The sequence below is a fragment of the Opisthocomus hoazin genome, chromosome Z (genome assembly GCF_030867145.1).
Source record: "Opisthocomus hoazin isolate bOpiHoa1 chromosome Z, bOpiHoa1.hap1, whole genome shotgun sequence".
Classification (NCBI taxonomy): Eukaryota; Metazoa; Chordata; class Aves; order Opisthocomiformes; family Opisthocomidae; genus Opisthocomus; species Opisthocomus hoazin.
In genome coordinates this window covers 67,986,333-68,007,459 of record NC_134454.1, presented here as the reverse complement: position 1 = coordinate 68,007,459, position 21,127 = coordinate 67,986,333, and positions in this window count along the sequence as shown.

Sequence of the window (21,127 nt, the reverse complement as noted above, 5' to 3'; positions counted from 1 at the left end):
GGAGAGCTTCCAGCTGCTCAGTCACTAAAACTGAGGACAAGTGCTCATGGAAAATGTCGTGTCCTCAGCAGCTCTGGCACTTGTCTTTGCTTGGAGCAGCTCAGCCTGGGACTTCACAGAGCTACGACAGTGCTCTTCAAGAAAGCCACAGAAAACCAGAAAGGACCCATGAGTTCTCTAGAAAGGTGCAGAAAAATATCTCACTCCTCTACCCTAAAATTTGTTTCCTAATCATAAGTGTTCTTTCAAAACATCTCAGCATTAGGTTCCTGTTTGTAGGAGATGAATAAGTTTAAACTTGGGGAAAACCAAAAATGTAAGTTCAAAGTTATTCCATTTTCTTTAAGGGAAACTACAAAGGTATAGTCTAACTTTTCGTTGTACCATCAACATGGACAGAGCCTGGCAGAGTCAAGCTAAGCAGAATTTTATGTGCATTTTAGCTTGTTGGAGGACAGCCATTAATGAAACTCTGAAGGTCAGTCTGTCAAGGTTAACAACCATGGAAATGTTAGACTAGGCAGGGAATCCTCAATACCAGCCCTCCAAAAGTCCACTTTAATTTTCAAAAGCATTCTTTTAATCAAGTACGTATCAAAACAAGGTGTATAAGGAACAGAGAAATATGCTTTCTAAAACATGAAAGTTGCAAAGAAAAGTTTTCTCCCATTTGTAACTGTATTCTGTCTTCTAGTTTAAAACAGCTTTGATACATTGGAAAAGAGGGAAAACAAGAGTGATACCTCAAAACAATACAACATTTCATTGTTTTTTTAAAAAGTGAAGCAATCAAAACTTTTTCTCTGTTTTTCTAAGCACCATCATTTTTCTCACCAGGAAAATATCACAGTCAAATTTGAAGCGGCTTCTCCTCATTCCTAAGAGCATTTCTTTACTGCATCTCTAGCTTTGAATATATCTGTGCTGGCTTTGACCAATTTAAATCAGACTGGATGAAGTGAGCAGAGTAACGGCAGCAACCAGGAGCTTTAACCGGCTTAGCTGTGAGCCTCGCCGTCCAAAGCATCTACCCACACTGTCGGCCAAGCTCTCTGCCTGTGCTGAGCTCCACGTTGCTGTAACACCCTGCTGCCTCTGTCCAAGTCAGACTACTGTTGAACTGCCTTGCCCACGTACATCTGCACAAGCAGCCTGCCTCAGCGCTGATTGCGACAGTAACGTACCCGCAGTGCTGGCACGCTTTGAAGGCAGGATCTCTCCAGCACCACTATCCAGGCCTGCAGTTCGGAAGGGGTAATCTGCGAAGCAGTTATTGCAGAGTACTGGTTTCCAAAGATTTGTTATCAGCAGTGTGGGAACAGCTGAAGTAAATTTAGATGAAGATCAGAAAAATATTTCCTGCTTGTAAAAGTAGGACAATATGACAAGAAAGTGTGTGAAGCCCATAATTTTGTGCTTTTCAGCTCCAGACTCTAAGGAACAGCTCTGCAATATCAGGGAAGGATGTAACTGCTCTGTAACTGCTCTAAGTGATTTATCTTTATCTCTGCTTTTAAAAGTCTATGTTGTGTGTATTAGATACCTATTGATACACTGGGGCTAGTGTAACTGTATGTGAACAGTGTGTAGAGGCAATTGGGTTGATGTGAGCACGACTTTTTTTTGAATGGTGTACTAAGGTTGCCCTTGCATGATGCGTTGTGGTGCAGGGAAAGGCTGGTGGCACACGCCTTCAGCCAGCAAGAGGTGTTAGCACCTTCACTGTCCATCTCCTCCTGTCCTGCGACTGTCACCAGTACAGCACTCACCTTCCGTGACTGTCTGAAAATGGGGTGTTGGCAAGAGGATACAGCCTCGTACAGGAAACAGCAGCACACTGATGGGGGAGGAGGGAAAAAGGGGTAGTAGACAGGGAACAAAAGGAGAAATTAAATCCCCCGTGGCGCCAGGGTAAATCTCTGCCTGGAATAGGGTTCCAGTACAAAGTTCTTCTGAAGTAATTTTGGGCATGCAGATAGACCACGTCAGCTGTTTCTTTATTACAGACTGTGAGTATGCTCTTGCCAGTGGTGTATGTGGAGCAACTTGTTCCCTGAGAGGGGAGAGAGATGCTGGTGTACGTCTGCCCTGGGGTAAGAGCATCCCCATGGGAGGCTACCCAAGCAGCCAGCAGCATCCTGTTTGTTCACATCTTGGCTTAGCCCATGGTAAGCTGTTTCTGTGCCATATGAGAAGATCTTACGAGGAAAACAGCTTGTTTAAGACTTAAATACCAGCTTTCTTTTTCTAAAGGAGAGAGGATTTCCTGGCGTATTTTAATCTGGAATTTATTTATAGTATTTACATTTGAATTCAGAAAAAAGTTATCAACACTGACAATGAAAAACTTGGTAGCTCTAGAGCGGTGTCACAGACGATGCCAGCAGGGCCTATGGCATCACGTAGTTTGATTAATATGAAATTCTCTGCTGCTGCAGTGTATCATTACAGTGTTTAACATCTTCTTCTCAATGGATGCTGAAGGTGAGCTTAGGTATTTTATGGTAGGATACAATTCATTATTCCAGGCACAACGTCTTCTGCTACAAACCACAACACACCATCATTCAAACGAGCCACACGCATTAGGGGGAAAATACCCAGGCAGATTTTCTTCCTCTTTCCTTCTGCAAGGTTTGTTTGGTTTTTCCCAAGCACCGTAGTTATGAGCAGGCAGATAGTTTGAATATTCGAGCATATGGGGTACAGAGGTGTCCTGTCTATTTGATTTTGCACGTAATTACTCCACAATTATGATAGCAACAGGGGCTCTAGTCGGTCTTGCTACACAACAACCTTTTTTTTATTGGTGCATTTTTTTTCCAGGTTTTCCTGCTGAAAGTATACCAATGGGGTAAAATCTGTCTAAATTTTTCTGTAAGTTTTTACTTTAAGAATCTTGTTTTGGCCTGTGTTGGTCCCTTACATATTTTGTTTTAGCACAGCTCAGCAGGCATTTTTGTTGTTTATATTCTTTTTCTTTTCTATGCCATTATCTTTCATTTCACTCGTAGTACCATGGGAATACATTTTCCTGTAGTATTATCAGTGGTACGTGTAATGGAAAACGCAGTGCGCTTCACGTCCCTTTCGTCAGGCTGCTTGCTGTGTTTGTGTACATATGGATATGGAGATAATATATAAATTTTATTGGTTAATTATAGACTAAGACATTTCTATTTGATAGAAATCTAATCCATTCTGTGAAGATAACCATTGTGCAGCAGAAGAAAATAGCATGACCACTGGACAGAGAATGCTAAACAATTAAACCTCGAATGCACAAATCTCGTTACTGGATTCCGTTTCTGTCCAGCCTGCTCTATTCCACTCTGCTGTCAATGACTGGTTCCCACTGACCCAGCCATCACGTTATTACGAAAAACAGGACATGCACAACAATAACTACAGGGGCCAAGGAAAAGGAAATTACAGCATCATGACCATTTGCCACATATACAAAGACTTGCTCCAAGATGACAGATGTATGGCTGGTGCAGCTGGGGGACTCTGAGAAGCTCGTCCAGTGCCTGGGAAGATCGGTCTGTCTCGCAAGCCCAGGCTGACGCTGGTCACAAGCGCTGGGATTTGGGTGCAGAGGAGCAACTTGATCAGCTGTAGCAGCTGGAGATTGTGGCCTTCCCGTGGGGAGACGCCCAGCAGATCGGTCACTGGCTGCAGGGCACAGTGGTCACCAGGATCCTCCTGTTCTTGGTACCTGGTGCTCAGGTGCCCCGTGCTTGTATGTATCGGACCACATTCCAGACTTGGAACAACACCTGGAGGAAACATAACAGTCCACGTTACTCAGAGGCGGAGACTACACAGCCCAAAATCCCTCCTGCTCTTACGGTGTATGACAATTTGCTCTTTGATATTTTTTCTGTGTTAGGCTTTGAGACACATCGAAGAAGAAAGAAGCAATGCAACTGTGCTGGGGAGAGCACTCATGCTGACATGTTTTGCAACAGCAATCCCTTGTAAACTAGTGAAGGCCTTCTTGGCACCTCAGGGTACATGGCAGCAGGCATGCTGCTGTGTGCACTCGTATAGCTGTATCTAGTGACACCAAGACCCCGACTTGGGAGTCCACCTACCCCGCGACAGCAAGCGTGCAGCAGGTGGGTCCCTGGAGAGACAGGCGTCTTGGCTGGAGCCCACCAGTGACTTGTTCTGTGAAGAGACAGACAGTGTGCACCCACTGTCGTCATCTGGGAGAGAGAAACCGATCTGGGAGGGAAGCCGTGACTCTCAGCAGCCTGAGTGATTGCAGCTATGGCTGTGCCTGTCTGGATGGATACAGGTGCCAAAAGAGCTCTGGCTCTTTCCAGCCTGGCTCTTTCCAGCCTGGCGTGATGAAGGTGTGTGTGCAGTGTCACTGAAGGAGTGGCTGTGGGTCCCAGCAGGCATCAGCGTACCATTGTACCTCTGGGGCTCTCGGGGTGAACACCAGACCATATCTACACAGGGCTCGCAGACCAACTAGTGTGAGCCTCTGTTGCCTCTGTGTTTGACTTGATTCCTGTGCACTCATGTTTCCCAAAGCCTCTGTGGCAGGAGCCACAGTGTGATGTTGACACCAGGCCCTTCCCTGAGAGCACAGAAAGGGAGATGCCAGCAGCCCAGGTACTCTGCCTTGGGTACAGCCACTCCTAGGGATGCGGCTGATGGCAAACCCCAAAGGAGCCCCAGGCCCCAGGGTGCACACAGCAAGAGACACCACTGGGGTTTGCTGGCTGGTAGCGAGAGTGTGAGTGCTTCAAGTAGGGCTGATACATGACGGTGCAGCTGGTGCCGGCGGGACTTTGCTGAGGATGCCCTGTCCTCCTGGCACCACAGGGCTCTGCCTTGTCCCTCACAGGTTGCTGTCTGAAGGATACAGTGATACTGCCAGTAAAAAGATATGCACAGGAGAAAGTCCTAAGCAGGCTGATCCTGGACTCATTTTTATAATATCTGTAAAGGTTTGCAGATGTTCATCTTCCTTACCTTCACTTTTGCTTTAGCACTGTGAGGAGCTCCATCCCGCTCTCCTCATGCTCTGCTATGAGAAGGCAGGATTACTCCACTGACCTGGCATGGATAAGAAATCCTGACCTTGGTAAGTGAGATTCTAACCTCGCCTTTTCCAGGGCTACTTCATTCCTAGTTGGCTCATAACTTTTGGAGAACTTAACTTCCAGATGAATGTGGCTTAAAGTCTTTGGTGGCAGACATTCTTCAGTTGGTTTTTTTTTTAATACATACTTGAAATACAAATCTGAGGAGGCAGAGGGACTGGGTACAGATTTTTGGCATTTTTTCTTCCTATTGCATAGGAGAAAGATGTTTTTTCCCTAGATCTGGTATATGCTAAGTGGTTTCTGTGAGATTGCTTGTGGACTTTGATTACACAGTAAAAATATAAATTCCAAGCTGTGATAATAGCTATCACTTTGATGACAAAAGTCTGCTTGGGTGAGGAATGTGGGGAGGAATGGAATGCATGTTAATGCGGCAGAGGAGGAGGTAGGGGAGCTGTGAGCTGGTGGAAAGGCTGCAAACGAGAGTGAAAAGGAGTATAAAAATGCAGTCAGCCATCTAGGCTTTCTAATGCTATTTTTGTGAAGACGCTCTTTGTCCAAATGAGGAATAAGAAAGTACAATGGGCTGGATGGTGGCTGCTGGAGGTGTAGGAAGCATTGTTGGCTCTGAAGGGGATTGGAGGATGTCAGAGGAAGGAACCGATAAAGTTGTGGATGGGACTAACAGATGCAGTGTGGAATTTGCTGATGCATGTACAGGGTCGCTCGCTCACCAGGGAACAAACTTTTCTGCTCTAAGGTTGTTGACTGGCAACAGAAATAACTCCTGAGAGCCTCTGCGGAGTGTAAAGTAACTATAAATGTAATGGACCCGTGAAAATAATGCAGCCCTAGGTGGCATTGTCAGAGTTAGGCAGATACCTTGCACATGCCAGAGGGTGCAATAGTGAAGACATCCCATCTGGAAATGTGTATATAGGTCTGGTCTCGTGTGTTTAGTGAAGGCACGCAGATAGAAGTTGGGCAGAGGCAGGGTCCAAGGACTGCCATGGCAATGGTAGCTTGCCCTAGGGGAGGCTCCCAGCTTCTTGCCTTAGCTGGCAGAGAAAGCAGTGTGGCCATTGTCTGTAAATAGTTTGGGAAGCATGGTGGTTTAATGAGAAAAGGGAAGAGAGAGAATTATACCTAACAGCAAATATCAACTTAAAAACTCCTGCATAATAACCATCCCAGAAAAAATCTGTCCAAGGAATTAGCAGCAAATTTCTTTCGACCATAAGAAAGAGGTGTTTTAACATCTCCTACTCATACCGTTGGGGACATAAACCTGTTTTTACATTTTACTTAATCTGTTTATGAAACAGTATGTCTTGATGCCATTGCCTGGGGCAGCAGGGTCTGTCCTCCATGTGCTTTCTAGCCTTGTTTTACATGGGAGCTGGATTCAGAGGAGCCTTTAGTTTAAGTAATGCTGAGAGCAGACCTGGTGTGGGGACAGGTTCTATAGAGTTGTAAGCCAGAACCTTAAGAGCTGTTCCTAGAAACAGTGGAGTATGTGTTCATCTCATGCTGTAAGAGACAGTCCCTTACTCAGTGCCAGGCTGTCAATCATCAATCATATTTGCTACAAGTCTACCAAGAATTATTTTATCTAAGAGGAAAAGGTATATTTTTATCAACATTTGCAGCAAAAAGCCCCCGAAACTCATAGTGTTGTGCAACTATGACTTGACATGTAGCTTCGCTTCCAGCACTGCCAGACCCTGCCTGCAGCAGGCTGGGTACCACTGGTAACTTCACCGTAGCATATTTCATCTGAGCTCTGTCTAGAGAGGAGGGCAGTTAATGGTTTGGGCGCGGCAGCACTTGTCATCATGAATCCCTCTTTCAGGACAGTGAGAGAGGGTTATGGAGGGGATGGCAAAGGGACAAGTCTGAGCCTGCAGAGGAAAGATGGCACACATCACCCAGCTAGGTAAAGATCACATACGCAAGCCCACAGCCATGAATCAGAAGAGACATTAATTATTTGGGGATACCCTGTGAAAAGCTGACCTGCCACTCAGCTATGGTCAGCGACCGAGACAGCTTATACCCCCAGAGCGTGCTTCTCAAACCATAGGAGTCTTCCCTTTGTGTACTTCAGCTGTCCAGCATCCAAATCTGTCTCAGACCCTTAGTATGGTGACATGGTAACATCAGCTCTCTTGAATGCTTATGATACACATGGACTCATGTCTCAGCCTACTTATCTTGTCCATCTCGATAAAATTCTGCCAGAGCATTCAAAGCCTTGGTGCCAGTCTCAGGAAAAGCATTAATATGCTGAAAGGCCCCCTGCGTTTTCCTAAGTGGTGAAGTGGCTCCTTTCACCAGCACAAAATATTTTGGAAAAGAATGTTTTTTAGCACCTGTGTGGCTACCTTCTCAATGGACATGTATATTATTTAAAAGAAATATCAGCCAGTACATGCAACCCTGCAAGAAGCAGTGATTTCTCCTGAAAATTTAGAAATGGCTTGGCCTTAGACTGTTGTAAAAGGTTATAAGGTTTGTCTTATTACACTCATTCCCCTGGAAGAGGAGTAGCTGTGGTTTGATGTTCTATATCACACATAAAAGAGAAATCTTTCTGGTCATGTGAACCAGGGTAAGCTCAATGTCCCACAGTGCTGGCAAATAAAACAGAGTTCAGGGTCGAGCCCAACCTCAAAAGGTTCAGAATTGCTCGAGAAAAAGTTCAGCTTGTTGAGGAAAGCCCCCCCAGGCTTCTCTGGGATTTCTAAGCCCATCCCTCCTGCTGCCCAGGGAGGACACAGGGAGGTCCCTTGTGCCCCAAACCTGCAGGCACTCACCACACAGAGTGGGGCTGGGGGGCTTCTGCTTCTCCATGGTGGGGGGCACGAGACCCTCTTGCAAAGGCAAGGTATTGCGGGTTGGGTATGTCCCTTGGAAAGGCACGATCTCCAGAGTGCTTGGGCTCTAATGTGGGGAGGAAAACATATTCTTCCATGAAAAGGCTTTACTAATTAATTCAGGGAAGTCCTGCGACCTTTGTCAGAAGAGTGTTCAGGTCAGATGATCACAGCTGCCCTTATCTGCCCTGACATGATGCATTTAATTTATATATATGGTGGGCTTTGACTCACTTAAGATAAATAACTATAACCAGAGGCAAGTACCTTGCTATACTGTCCATTCCTAACGACCCTCCACAGTCAGCTCAGTGCCACCGCTTGCCAGAATCTTCATCCACAAGGAGAAGAAGACAGAAAGGGGGCAGGCAAGCCTCATAACTGACATCCAGTGTTCACACCAATGTAAACACAAAATCAAATGGAACTGCTGTATAGACAGAGTCCCCAGTTCAGTACAGCCAAATTCTCATTCTTCTGAATCAATTCTCCTATCCCATGTCCAGCATCGAAACTATTACATTTTGGTGCAGGTCAGATGAGCGCGTTTGGCAAAGCACTGTGGAATTGCAGAGAAAATGAGAACGTACCCACCCATTTTCTTCTAACCACTATGTAGAAGACATTAGAAATAGAGAGTGTTACTGCAGAATTTCATAACACTGTTAAAACACATAAAAATGAGATTATTCTTTATGAAAGCCATTGGGTTTTGGAATTAATTTCTTTGTACTCCTGGTGATCTCAGACCTATTACTTACACGCAACTTTTCCATACAGAGGTAGATATAAGACCTTCCAGAAGCCCATAGCTGAGGTATGCCATGACACTGCTGAACTCAACACAGAGGTCCCTCCTTACTCTAGGATGAGCTTCATTTGGTCACCTCTGGGTAACTGTGATGGAAAAAAAGAGACACTTTTTACAGCCTAAAAATGGGACAGGATTAAATTTAATGTACAAAGACCTTGCACTGTATAGCTAAATACATGCCTAGTCATCCATTAATCAGCTCTAATATGTTGTGAAGAAAATAATATTCCTGTTTTATGGAAGAAGAAGCTTAAGAAATGGAGTTCAGAATAATACTTAGAAAAGGAAGAGGTTCCTAGCTCTTCTTTAACAGATTGTCCTTCAAAATCAAAGGGAGCCTCTGGGCCTCAGACCATCTATTGGGAGAGAAAGACCCGGAGCAAGACACCTTGGACGTTTACACAAAATTAGAAAGTGCAAACAGTCTTGCTGAAGCCCATCTCCATTTGATGTGGTTTAGAAAAGCTTTATTTGTCTTCAAAAGAATAATGGTTTGCTTTCTCATTTCTCTCTAATGAGCCCTTCAGAAAAGTAAAATACTTGTATTGGGAATCCACTTAATAATATCTCTCTTCTTCCCAAGCTGGTTGCTCGCATCAAGGGAGGCAGAAACCATCTGCAGCCCTGTGGGTACAGGTTTGGCTACTGATGACTCCACCATGGACATACCTGAAAATAGTAGCTGACCACGCATCACTGCAGTGATTTGAAACGTATGCAGTATCAAACTCCCCTGTTGTGGCAGTGGACAGGAGAAGGGCGAGAGGTAGGCAGGGCTCCCGGCTCACCCCCTGCACGTGGTGCTCCCTGCAATGTGCCAGAGACCCCTTCCTGTGCACACATGGTTGGCGAGGATCACTGGGCTCCTGGGTGGAGAACTTTGCTCCCTCCCCACAGCTCCCTGTGCCTCTGTCCAGCCGCTGGAGGTAGGCTTACCATACCCACAGTTTCTTCTCCTCAAAAGATACTCATTTTTCTCCAAACTATGAATGACCTCTTGAATAGCTCCCCTCTCCCCAGAAAAGGCAATTTGGGGTAATTTATGGAACCCACCTCCCCTCCCCATTTCCCCATTTTCTTCCACTAATGTGTTTCTATTCCAGTGCAGGAATTGTCACCCAGTCTGTCATCGTTCACTTGCAGTGTTTTACTCTGTGTTTCGTCTTGTCTGGCAGTACATCAAGCTGCATGCTGCAGAATGCAGTGATATGGAAAGGAACAGGAATATGAAATTCTTTTTAATGAGTTGCTGCAAACTCCCCCTCCTGCCTCTATACATGTTTGGGGAGTGGGGAGCAAATTCAAGAACACGTATAGAAAAAGATGATGTAAAAAGAAAACTGTGAAAAGATGCGAGGAAAAGTGTATGTGTAAAAAGCTCAGCATATTTTAAAGCATGATAGGGGGAAAATATTTAATATCAGCAAATTATGAAAGCAAGCTGAGGTTTCGGACTCTGTGGCTGTGTTCCTTCTCTCTGTGCTCTTGTCTGACCTTCAAACACTATTCACTGCATCCACAGCACAAATAATAATCAAACCAGGCAAAATCAGTAATCCTGCACAGTAGCTCAGCATAGTGACTGATGTTACATCACTTTAGCTCATGACTATATACACAATTGGTAGGGAAGAGATAAGGGCTGACTTTTCTAAGCTCTGGCATAGGTACACATGTATGGATGTGTAATGGAGTAAGGAGGCCTGTGTCTCTGCATGCAGAGCTTCTAGGTGTGTGACAAAGTCCTGCTGCCTCCACACCCGCTGAGCACATATCCCCCCTCCACGGAGCCATGTGTGTGGACCTTGCCTTCTGCCTACTCCTAAGAAGTGCTGTGAGAATTCACTGGTTAAAACCTGGAAAATGCAAGAACGTTAACGAGAGGAACTGAAACGGTCTGTTTTGAGTATTTCGACTTCCCCAGCATCAGCATGCAGAGGGATGCCCATGCTGAAATGCTCCTCAGGTCGTCTCCTGACGTAAACCGCCCATGTCACAGCTATGGCACAAGGGCTGTGCTTACTGATGTTCCCACTTTCCTTCTGAAGTCCTGGAGATCACTGCATCAGATCTGCTGCCTGGTGAAGTTAATGAGCCCTGGTTAACTTAAACTTTGGAGTTGCTGCAGAAAAGGAGGTTTGCCTTGGTTTTGTGTCTAGGTGTGGTTCCATCACTTGCCTGAACAACGGTGCAGGACTTGAGAGACTACCTTGGTTCTTGCTTTAGCTTTTTTTTGAGCATTCCAGGTTTTGCTTTCATCCTCCCATGCCTATGAAAATCAAACTCAAACACATCAAAGCAGGCACTAACAAATGAAAAGGGAGAGCATGCACTTTCATATGCAATTACATGCATTGTACATGAGCCGTTCTCTCCCCAGTGCAATTTTCAAATCATGGAAGCTCGCCAAATTCCAGTGTATATGGAAATGTTTTCTGGAACTAGAGAGGTAATTAGAATTTTTTGACTAGTCATCAGTGCGGATACATAAATCTCAGGAAAGGTATAATTATTTATTATGGTATTATAATTAGGGCTACTCTGATAATATAAATTCATAGTCACATAGGACTGGGAGGTGCTTGCTGTGCCATCATGTCCAGTTCTCTACTTTTGAAGGCAACTGTATCAGATAATGCCTACTGCAAACTTCCCAAGTAGTATCCTAAAGGTAGTGTAGTCCTCTGTTTTCATTTTTCTTCATTTCCCTGTGTTATTAGAAAGACATAGGCTGTGGATTCACAATTTGATAATGAACCAAAAATGAAATAGGGCTAAACTTGTTAAGCATCTAATTCTTGCAGCTAGTTGGAGGAGACCTACTAATGGCACAATGAGATGCTATGTGGGCAATCATTGTACTTCTTAAGAAAAGGCCAGCGCTGACGATCTGCTATTGAGAAATACAGACCCCTCAAAAGTGTGGTGCTTATGCACAGGTCCTACACCATGGAGCCTCACTAACTGAGAGCGTTAGCAAAATAATTTGCAGAGTAAATCCTTGGATATGGGATCTGATAAAATTTGTAAGTTTTGCACTGTGTTTATGTGGTGTATTGTAATCCTCAAAACTTTTCCTGCTGCATAGGAAAGTGCATTATTATCAAGACAAGTGGTGCAACTGCATTTTTCCAATATATTGGGCTCTGTTGATACGACATAAAATAATCCTTTAGATGGTGTTTGCAATAGTTAATGCTTATCACCTGCATAGATATAATCTTTATCCTAACTATTGTTAAAGATTTTCATCAAACACTACTGACTGGGTGCTATTTGCAAAGGCTGGCTTGAGTTGTTGAGATTTCCTTCCTTCATTGATGGAGAGAATTTCTCCAGACATCATTCAGAGTAGAGCAGTTGTGCTCCCTGTTGGTATAACCCTCCGCAGAAGCCTTTCCATGTCCAAACACGGTTACACTGCCTCTTGTGACTACCCATCAGCAGTGGTGACCATGATCAGCACGATTTCTCCTGGAGACTGCATGCTCTGGTGTGTGGTGAGATGGAAAGTCTCAGACAGCCCAGGAGACAGAAATTTTCCTGCTACCTACAGAGCTGCAGGACCAAGCTCTGCATCCTGTTGATTGCTCACATAATACAAGTCCTTTCATTAACTGAGCAAGAATATGGTAGAGGTTAAATCCTTGCCCACTGAGAAGCACACAGAAGCACCACATCTTCTTGAGGAAGCACCCTCACTGAGCACATAAACTTACAAAAAAAGTCATAAAAGAGTGAGGGATATTTCAAAAAAACATGTCTGCAGAGAACTTCTACCATCAAAGCACACCTACTCCTGTCGGTTGCAGCCCAGCACCCTCAGGGGCATTTGGGCCTCAGTAAAGTTCACCAAAATCCTCATTTGACCTCGTTTCTGCTGTTCACAATGTATTAACCTGTAGTTGGTCACATTGCAGCTAAACCAGAGTTTTGCTGGGAGTGTGTGGGAGAGTGCCAAGGCTGGCCTGAAAAAAGAGCTAGGCAGTCCAGCTCTTTTCCTCTCCCTTCCTGTTTTTAACCCCTCCAGAGGACTCTGGACTCTGTACTCACTTACAGGGGAAGGTGGGAACTTTAGCGGATGAGCGTCGTGGCAGACGATTGCAGGTCTATGAGCTCTGTAGACATGCTGCCCAGGGGAAACCGACCAGGGCTGCAAGACTCTAAGCGGACCAGCACCTGCAAAAAATGAGGTTAGTACTAAATATATTATCCTCTTTACTGGGTTTCACAGAAAATTTTAAAAATACTATAATTACCACAGAATCAGCCAACATACAACTCACAGTCCACACAGCAGGCTTGGCCTTCTGCTTTTGGGTTTGTGTTGGAAATGAAGGGTAATAAATCTGGCTTTGTGAGTCATTCAATATGCTAAGTGGTAGATGAGAAATTAGAGACAGAGGTAAAAAAACCTTTTCTGATTACTGAAATATGTGGATCTGTCTCCATCCATGAAAAAATAAAAGATAGATGTTCACATGCAGCTCCAGGGGCTGATTAATTAGGAGATGGAGGAAGAAAATAAGTAAAAGTTTGATATCTTAATGCTTGAAGGTATCAAAATTTCTCCTGAGTCTTTAGCAACTACTGCTCAGCTCTTTATCTTCTGGAAGTTTGGTAAAATATCTTATTAAATTCCAGACCTGATATGTATTGCAGCGCAGAAGCAGCTGGTAATTTTGAAGGAGTATTTGCGTTAACTGCTGTGTTCTGTGGAGACTTCATATAAAGAAATGTATTCAGGAACTCAAATCGCTATATTGGCAGTGGGAATTGGGAGCGTCACAGAAAAGAGCTGCCTCTTACTCATTTCTCAGGTTTAATTTTATTAATGGATGCAAATCATTTGTTAAACAAATATAAAACAAAAGGCAGAGGAGAATGAACTCTGTGTCACCACTGGGCTCTTCAGTCTAAACATCCCATTAAAAAAAAACAGAAAACACTGGGTACCAGGTGCATTTTATCTTGAGTTTGCACTATATTCTTAATGAAAGGGCTTGGAAGGAAATGGCTAAAGAAGCCACCTTCAAACTTCAGCATTTTTGTGTCAGTCACACATTTTCTTGAAGGCCAGGTCCCTGTTTAAGTTCTAATGTGTTTGGAGAGCAAAAAGAGCTCTGTGTTATTAGGCAGAATCCCTTTTATACACAGGGAATTGGATCAATTTGACCCTGATTGTCTCTCTCCACTTCATTGTCTGCTACTTCAAACAGCCGGCCCCTGACATTAACTTAAGGAAGGGGTTGATTGAACTGTAGGTCTGGCACTTGTCAGGTGTGGATAATGTTGGCTTCAGTCAGTCATGTTCACCCATAAATGAGCCATGACAGAGATAGACTGGTGAATAGAAAATGCAGTTTTACTGTGGGTAACCTTCTTGTGTAAATGCAACAGATAATAAAGTCTGGTCCTGAGGAAAACAGCCTGAAAAACATTACAGAGTGATATATTATCTCTTTCGATAGAAGGAATTGTCAGTTTCGAAATGGGTACCTGGTGGGGACAAATGGTAAAAGGGCTGTAATTATAAGCTGCTTCTGTTCTGTAAAGTGAGATAATGAACAAACGGGGCTCCCGCTCTGCTCACGCTTGTGAACAGAAGAGGTTGCTGTGCTCAGAGAATTCCAGCGGCATCCTTATGACATCAGTTCTTCCTTAGAGAAAGATGATGCACTTCTCGAGTAAAATAGCAGAAATAGAAGTCCCCCTCCCTTTTCTCCCTTCAGGTCTTTCTTTCTTTCTGCTTGTATAGAAGTCAGAAATCTCAAAAAAACTTCCATTCAAGCCAGAGAGTGAAAAACGTGGTTCAAGTGCAGATCCCTCACACTGGAAAAATAAAAACCAATATAAGCTCATTTCTATCCATGTGATGTCACTGCAACTCTGCTATGTACAGCGTGGAAAGAAATCAAAAACAGACAGGAAGGAAGGGTGGATGGAAGGAAGGTTTTTTCCTAAAGCAAATACAACTCCATCACACTTTCAAAGCAATTTGCATAAACATCTCCCCCATGATTTTTTTATTTATGGCCCCTAAGTTTCTAATTAAATGCTAATTAATATTATCCCCCAAATTGTCTCCCATCCTCAGGTCTTCATAGCTTTGTCACTTTGATTAATGCATAGCCATTTATTAACTTATTTAATAAGCTGAGGTGCCTCATGACAAACCAGATTAAATTATCCCCATAACAGTCTCATTACTGCAAAAAAGGAGTTTTAAACTTCGTAAAAATTATCCTCAATAATGTTAAAGATTTTTCTTTGCAGCCTTAGAAGATGGAAATAGTTTTTTTGTTTGATTTATAATATATGGAGTAGTATAAAGCATCTATTAATAAAATTTATGTATTCATTTAAGCTTGATCATTGCAGTGGTCCTGTAGCCCTGGGTGCTTATTATTTAACTTTTGCTGTATTTATGAAGATAATTAATGTTCTGAGCAGACAGGGACTAAAATACCCACTAGAATAAGATAATTAGGGGCATAAATAACAATTAGGTCTTGCATTTTGCTTTTTTAATTAATTGTTTTGTTTTCCAACTAAACCTGATAAAGACGAAATAAGGGTTTACCTGGGGATGATGATGACTTTGCATGAAGCAACCTAACAGTGCCGGAGCTGGCTGGGCGGCTGTGCCAGTGACTGCTGGGCTCTACCTGGCGAAGAAGGGTGAAGCGCTGTGGGACCCCACTGCGCCCATGCAAGCAGGTCCAGTCTCTCCCCAGGGCACCCCAAATCCCACCCTCTTCCCACCTGTCCCCACCAAGAGGGGAGTGGAGATGAGGTCTTGCATCTCACAAGGAAGATGCCCTGCCACGGGAGTGAGGAGGCTGGAAATGCCAAATCTGTGGGTAATGAGGATATTCACAATGAAGCTGCACTGAAAGCCACAGCCCGCTGTCAGTCTGCGAGGGACGGGCAGCTGCTGACAGCCCCCGGACCCCCTCCGACAGGCAGGCTGCTGGGCTCCCAGAGGACGTGCGGTTTCTTGAGCTGCAGCCCTTCTTCTGTTTGATTTCCACAGTCAGGAAGGGATGAAACAGGCTGGCAGGCAGCTCCTAGACCTCCCTTCTTCCCCTGGATTATATTCATAATGTTGTATTTATTATTTATTCCAATTTCCTTGAACAAGGGACTCTCTGTCATTCTAGTTATGTGTGCCTTAAACAACACATATAAATCATATAAAAATAACAGGAATGCAGTCATTTGATTGGGAAGGCATGGCCACCCCTGCTTAGTGCCCAGTTTCTCTTTATTCCTGTGAATTATTCCTGTGCATTCCCCAACAGGGAGCAGAGGCAGCGGGAGCAGTCTCAGGCAGTAGTGGGCACACTGGGTTAAAAGGGAAGGTGTGCTCCTGAGCTGCAGAGATCTGGAGAAGACATTCACTGTTCATTGTTGTGCCTGAGAAGTAAATCAAGTGATACATCAGGGGCCAAAAAAAGCACTGTGGCCTGATAATATGAAGTATGTTGTGACAAGTTCCCAGTGACTGTATGCAAAGAGCAGTTGCACACGTAAATAACTTTTGTGATCAAATATTAAACATTAATTTTACCATTTATGAGGTTAGTCCCTGTTCAGGTAAATAAAGGTCACCTCTCAGGGTTTTTTGGCCCCAGTGATGTGAGTTTCACTATGTAACATGACCCAGTAAAGCTAATTAGTGTGACAAACTTTTCACCAATCTCTGGTGAATATTTGCAGCAAAATGACACTTTCTAGCCGCAGAGTGTCAGGACATAAAAAACAAACGTATGCAGCAGGTTAAAATTAAAAGCCAGTGACAACAGTCTCTGCAGGAACTACTCAACAGCCCGTACTACATTTGCGTTTCTTCTGAGGTAAATCAGCTTTAACACACTCTTATTTAAAGCATCCTCTTTCTTTTTCTCTTGCCTCTTCTACTACCCACTACAGGGTTTTTCTTTTGTGAAAACTGAAGACGGGTGATGGCTTGTTGATGCACAGGTAGAGGTCAAGCTTGACAGGACACAGCACCCAAAGGATGTCACCTAGGTTTATTTCAGAGTTTGGTAATGATTGCAGAGTCTGGGCTAAGCCCAGGTTAAATAAGCACATCTTCTTGATCTCTGCTATTAAATAAATTAAAACAAATGATTCCTCAGAGAAGAAAGAAGCATGGAAAACCATAACAGCAAGGAAGAGTCAGGCCGTGCTTTGCAGGACCCTTACGCCATTATGAACACTTGCCAACCTCCCTGACTGCATGAGAGGGCATGTCAGTGGCTATGGAAAACAGACAGTGGGCTCAGCTTCTCCTTCTGCATGTGAGAGCAGAAGATTTCCATCCTGTTACCTCTTCATCTTTCTCAAGGGGACTCTGCAGAGACCCTTTGCATCTCACTTCGTCTTTCAGTGAAGTTTGTGGCTTCCTACGACAGCAAGGGTAGCTTGAAGGACCTTCACCACTCTGGAGTTCCCTTCAAAACCTTGAACTTCAGGGCCAAGAATATGACTGTGGAAGAGTTCAAGAATTTTGAACCTGTGCTGAATCAAATAGCCTGAGGCAAGGGATTGCTACAAATAACAAGGAAATTATGCTAGATCCAAAACAAAAGAGAGAAAAAAGGACAAAAAGGGTCTGTGTCAGTTAGGACCTAGGAAGTCATGGAATTGCTGTGAAACAATGAATAGTGAAAGTGTCATTAGATATACTAGTAGGAAAAATGGAGAAGTAAAACTAGTATGATCTGGTTTTAATATCTGATACATGCAATACAAAATGCTACTTATAGGTTGACCTTAAAAACAGTAATGAAAAATAATACAGTTTAGATGCCGATTTCCTGTTCTTAGCTCTCTTGCTCCATCTGCACAGAAGAATGACTGGAAGGTAGAAAAATAAAATAATGCTATTAATTAAACAACCAGCCCCTAAAAGACACCAATAGTTGTTACAGAGGATGCTCAGTAGAAGAAGATGTAGCAGTAAGCAAGTCCCAAGTATCAACTATCAAATTAAAACTCAAGATTAAACCTCTTGCTAACCTTCCTCAGGTTAGAACAATAGTCTAATTGTTTTACGCACAGATCTTTACAGCTTCTTTCCGTATGTACAATACCTTTATTATAACAGCCTCAAATTTCTCTTGAGTAAGAGTTGTCAATGTTGCATAATTTTGCTGAATCGTAGCATGGTTGATCTTTCTGTATAATAAATAGCTCCAGCTTGTAATATTTGGTTTCTTGCCCCTATTATTCTTACAAGCAGGTTGCTTAGACACCTTGCTTCCCTGGGGAAGACTCCATCTTATTTCCGTCTTACATCTATGATGACAAGCTCCCTTAGCCGTCATTTGCTCTGCTGAAGACATTGAGCTCCTTTATGCTGCATTTCACAGAGACACGCACTTTGTTGGTGGTTCCCACCTGATTTTCTGACACCATAAGGGCCTTTCTTTTTCTCTGGTGTGTTGTTCCCAGCCAACAAGACCTTATGATTTCTGGCCAAAGTTCCTGTCTTTGGTCTCTCAGAGATCACCTTCATTCTGACTATAATTTTAATTCTCATGGTATAGTCATTGCCAACATTTTCCACTGCTTCTGAGAGGGCATTGAGATCCTCATCTGTATTGATAATGTTTTTCATCTGAGTGATACTAGTGGACATAATTAACATAATACTAAATTCTGTGTCAGGTGGGTCCATGTATGTGCAAGCCTGTGAGTATGTATGTATATGTGCTGTCTTGTAGAAATAGAGAAAAATAATAACACTTTTGTTTTTTAATACAAAATTTCCAGCATAGGAACCCAGAATGGAATTTTTCCATAGGATTCATAAATTATAAAACTTGGTCCTATGGAATGTCATATTGACGTATCTGACTCCCCAACACTCTCTCAAAAATCTTGACGTTAAAGAAAAAAAAATGACTGGAGCAATTTCTAAATGCAAGCCGTTATTTGAAACAACAAATTTCTCTGGAGCAATTTGTCTGGACCAATTTAACCAAAGGCGAGTTTGGATCATTAAATGAGATACTGCATCCTTAATAAGTTTCTCATATTTTCTTGATAAGAGTAACCTGTGAAAAATCCCAATGTGAGAAAACGTATGTCGTCTTTTTGCTGAAAGAATTGCATTTCTGACAGAAAAACTGGTGCGCGGTTACCTTGGAGAGCAGGGAGCTGTTGTCACTTCTTGCTCAGTTGATGGATAAGATGTAAAGTTAAATTTCAAGGTGGAGAAGCACCCAAGAGGTTGCTCAGATTGCCTTAATACATGAGATGTCTTTGACACCACTGCATAGTTTCTTCTGTACTTTTTATACAGCAGAGTTGATAAATGCATTAAATGCATAAAATATTTATTGGTTCTGGGACAGGATACAACACAAGAAGAAATGAGGTCTTTCCCTACAATACTACGACATACGAAAATTGAAACTGTATTTTTCCCCCACTCATAACCATTATGCAAGTGAATAATTTTTCTTTGAGGAACTGAAGCACAGAAATGGTCTGGCAATCGAAAGCTGCAGTTCTGCAGAATCAGTTAATATTTATTCTGTTATTAAATAAGTCATTGTGCGAAATGGGGAAACAATATTGTCAGCCATTATCTCTTTCGTACATTCCAACTTCATGTCAGCTGCTAGGTAAGATTTAACAAGATATGTCGATTTAACTACATCAAATTAGATGACAAGAGACTTCCATGTCAGGACAGAAATGAAAGTTTTGCATATGTGGAAAGTGGGTGGCAGAGTCATTCTTGCTGCATGCTGTGTGCACTATAACAGTGTTTAATTATTTAAGTGAATAGAGGAAACACGCTGAACATATAGCTGTAGATACCTCGTTTTAGCAGCAAAGTAGGAGTAAATCGACCTCTGCAAGTGCAGCTCCAATGCACGTGCTCCAGTGGTGCACGGTCCTGGTGACTGGCAGTTCAAACTCCACATCTGCTTAATCCTCCACCTCTGCAACACGTCACCGAAGGTGGGACAGCTGAAGCTTCTGAACAAACCATCATGTTTGTCGACACCGTGTGCAGGCATCACATCCACCGCAGCTGTGCTTTAACTGTGAATGGGACATTACCTGTCTGCTGAGACATCACCTGCCCCATCCTGGGCTGGAAGAAGGATGCAGCCTCGTGCCAGGGCTGTGCAACTGAGTGAAACCCAGCACAGCGACAGGGAGCCGTGCTGGCTGACAGAAGGTGCATACAGCAGAGGTGAGGGCCAGGTCAGGATGTCCTGGGCTTTAAAGAGGAAAGGATCGAGGGCCCAGTAGCAACTGCTGTAAAGTGTGCATCCACACCCAGTGGTAATTTAGTTGAAGCAGTTTCACTTTTCCAGTGCAGAAAATTGTAGTGTTTGTGTGTTTGCGTACATGGATATGTACACACAATCACAAAGGACCGTCAGGGAGTCTGGGAAGGTATAAATTAGAAAAAAACATTACTGACACTTAATCAGCCTTCTTAATATGCTCTGTAACTCCACGAAGAAGTTAACTCTAACTGGAAAACACAAATTTCTGGTATTAACATGCTGTACTCCGTAGGTTGGAATTTGCCCTCTGCTGACAGTTCATGGGAAGATAACAGCACATGGCAGAACCTTGCTCTGTGCTCTGCTTCATCTCCTTCACAACGGATGATGGGAGGGTGCGCAGCACATACTGGGACTCTGAATTTAGTCCTGTGGCCTCTCAAATAGATCTCATACCCCACCTTTCGCAAATTTATCCTGATCCACATTAGAGCTGGTTAGGTTTCTTGCTCCCAGTATTTCTAGTGGAAGTTTGTTGTAAAACATCACTTCTCAGATGGCTAGAAACCTCCTTCTGGTTTTCAGCCTGGCAGTATTTGTGGCCGCTGATGTCCTTTGCTCTCTTTCTGATGCATCATTTAGCTTTAATAGTACCGCTCCCTCCCCAGTACTTGTAATCGGCAGCTGCAGTCCATTTCAGCCTTTATTTGCTGAACTAGATAAGTTGTATTTGCCTCCACTCCCCAAAGGGTCTCCTGTCCCCTGGCACTGCCTGTTGTCTTTCCTCATGTCTGTTTCTGTTTTAACTCATGTTCCTTGAAACACGACTACCAGAACTGTGTGTGGTTGTCGTCTCCCCAAGCCCTCTTCTCGCGGCATCACTGCTCCTCACACATCCTTGGTTGGCAATTCCTTTTCTTGTGCGGCCACACAGTAGTAGTAGCAGCATGCTGTCATCTTCAGAGACAGCACAGTATCTGAATCTTTCTCCTGTTATGCCATTTCCAGCTGATGAGTCCCCTGTTTTTAGCAGAAAATGGTATAATTCCCAAGTTCCTGATCTTGCATTTGGGTCGTTAAATTTAATCCTGTTTTGCAGACTCAATTTCAGTT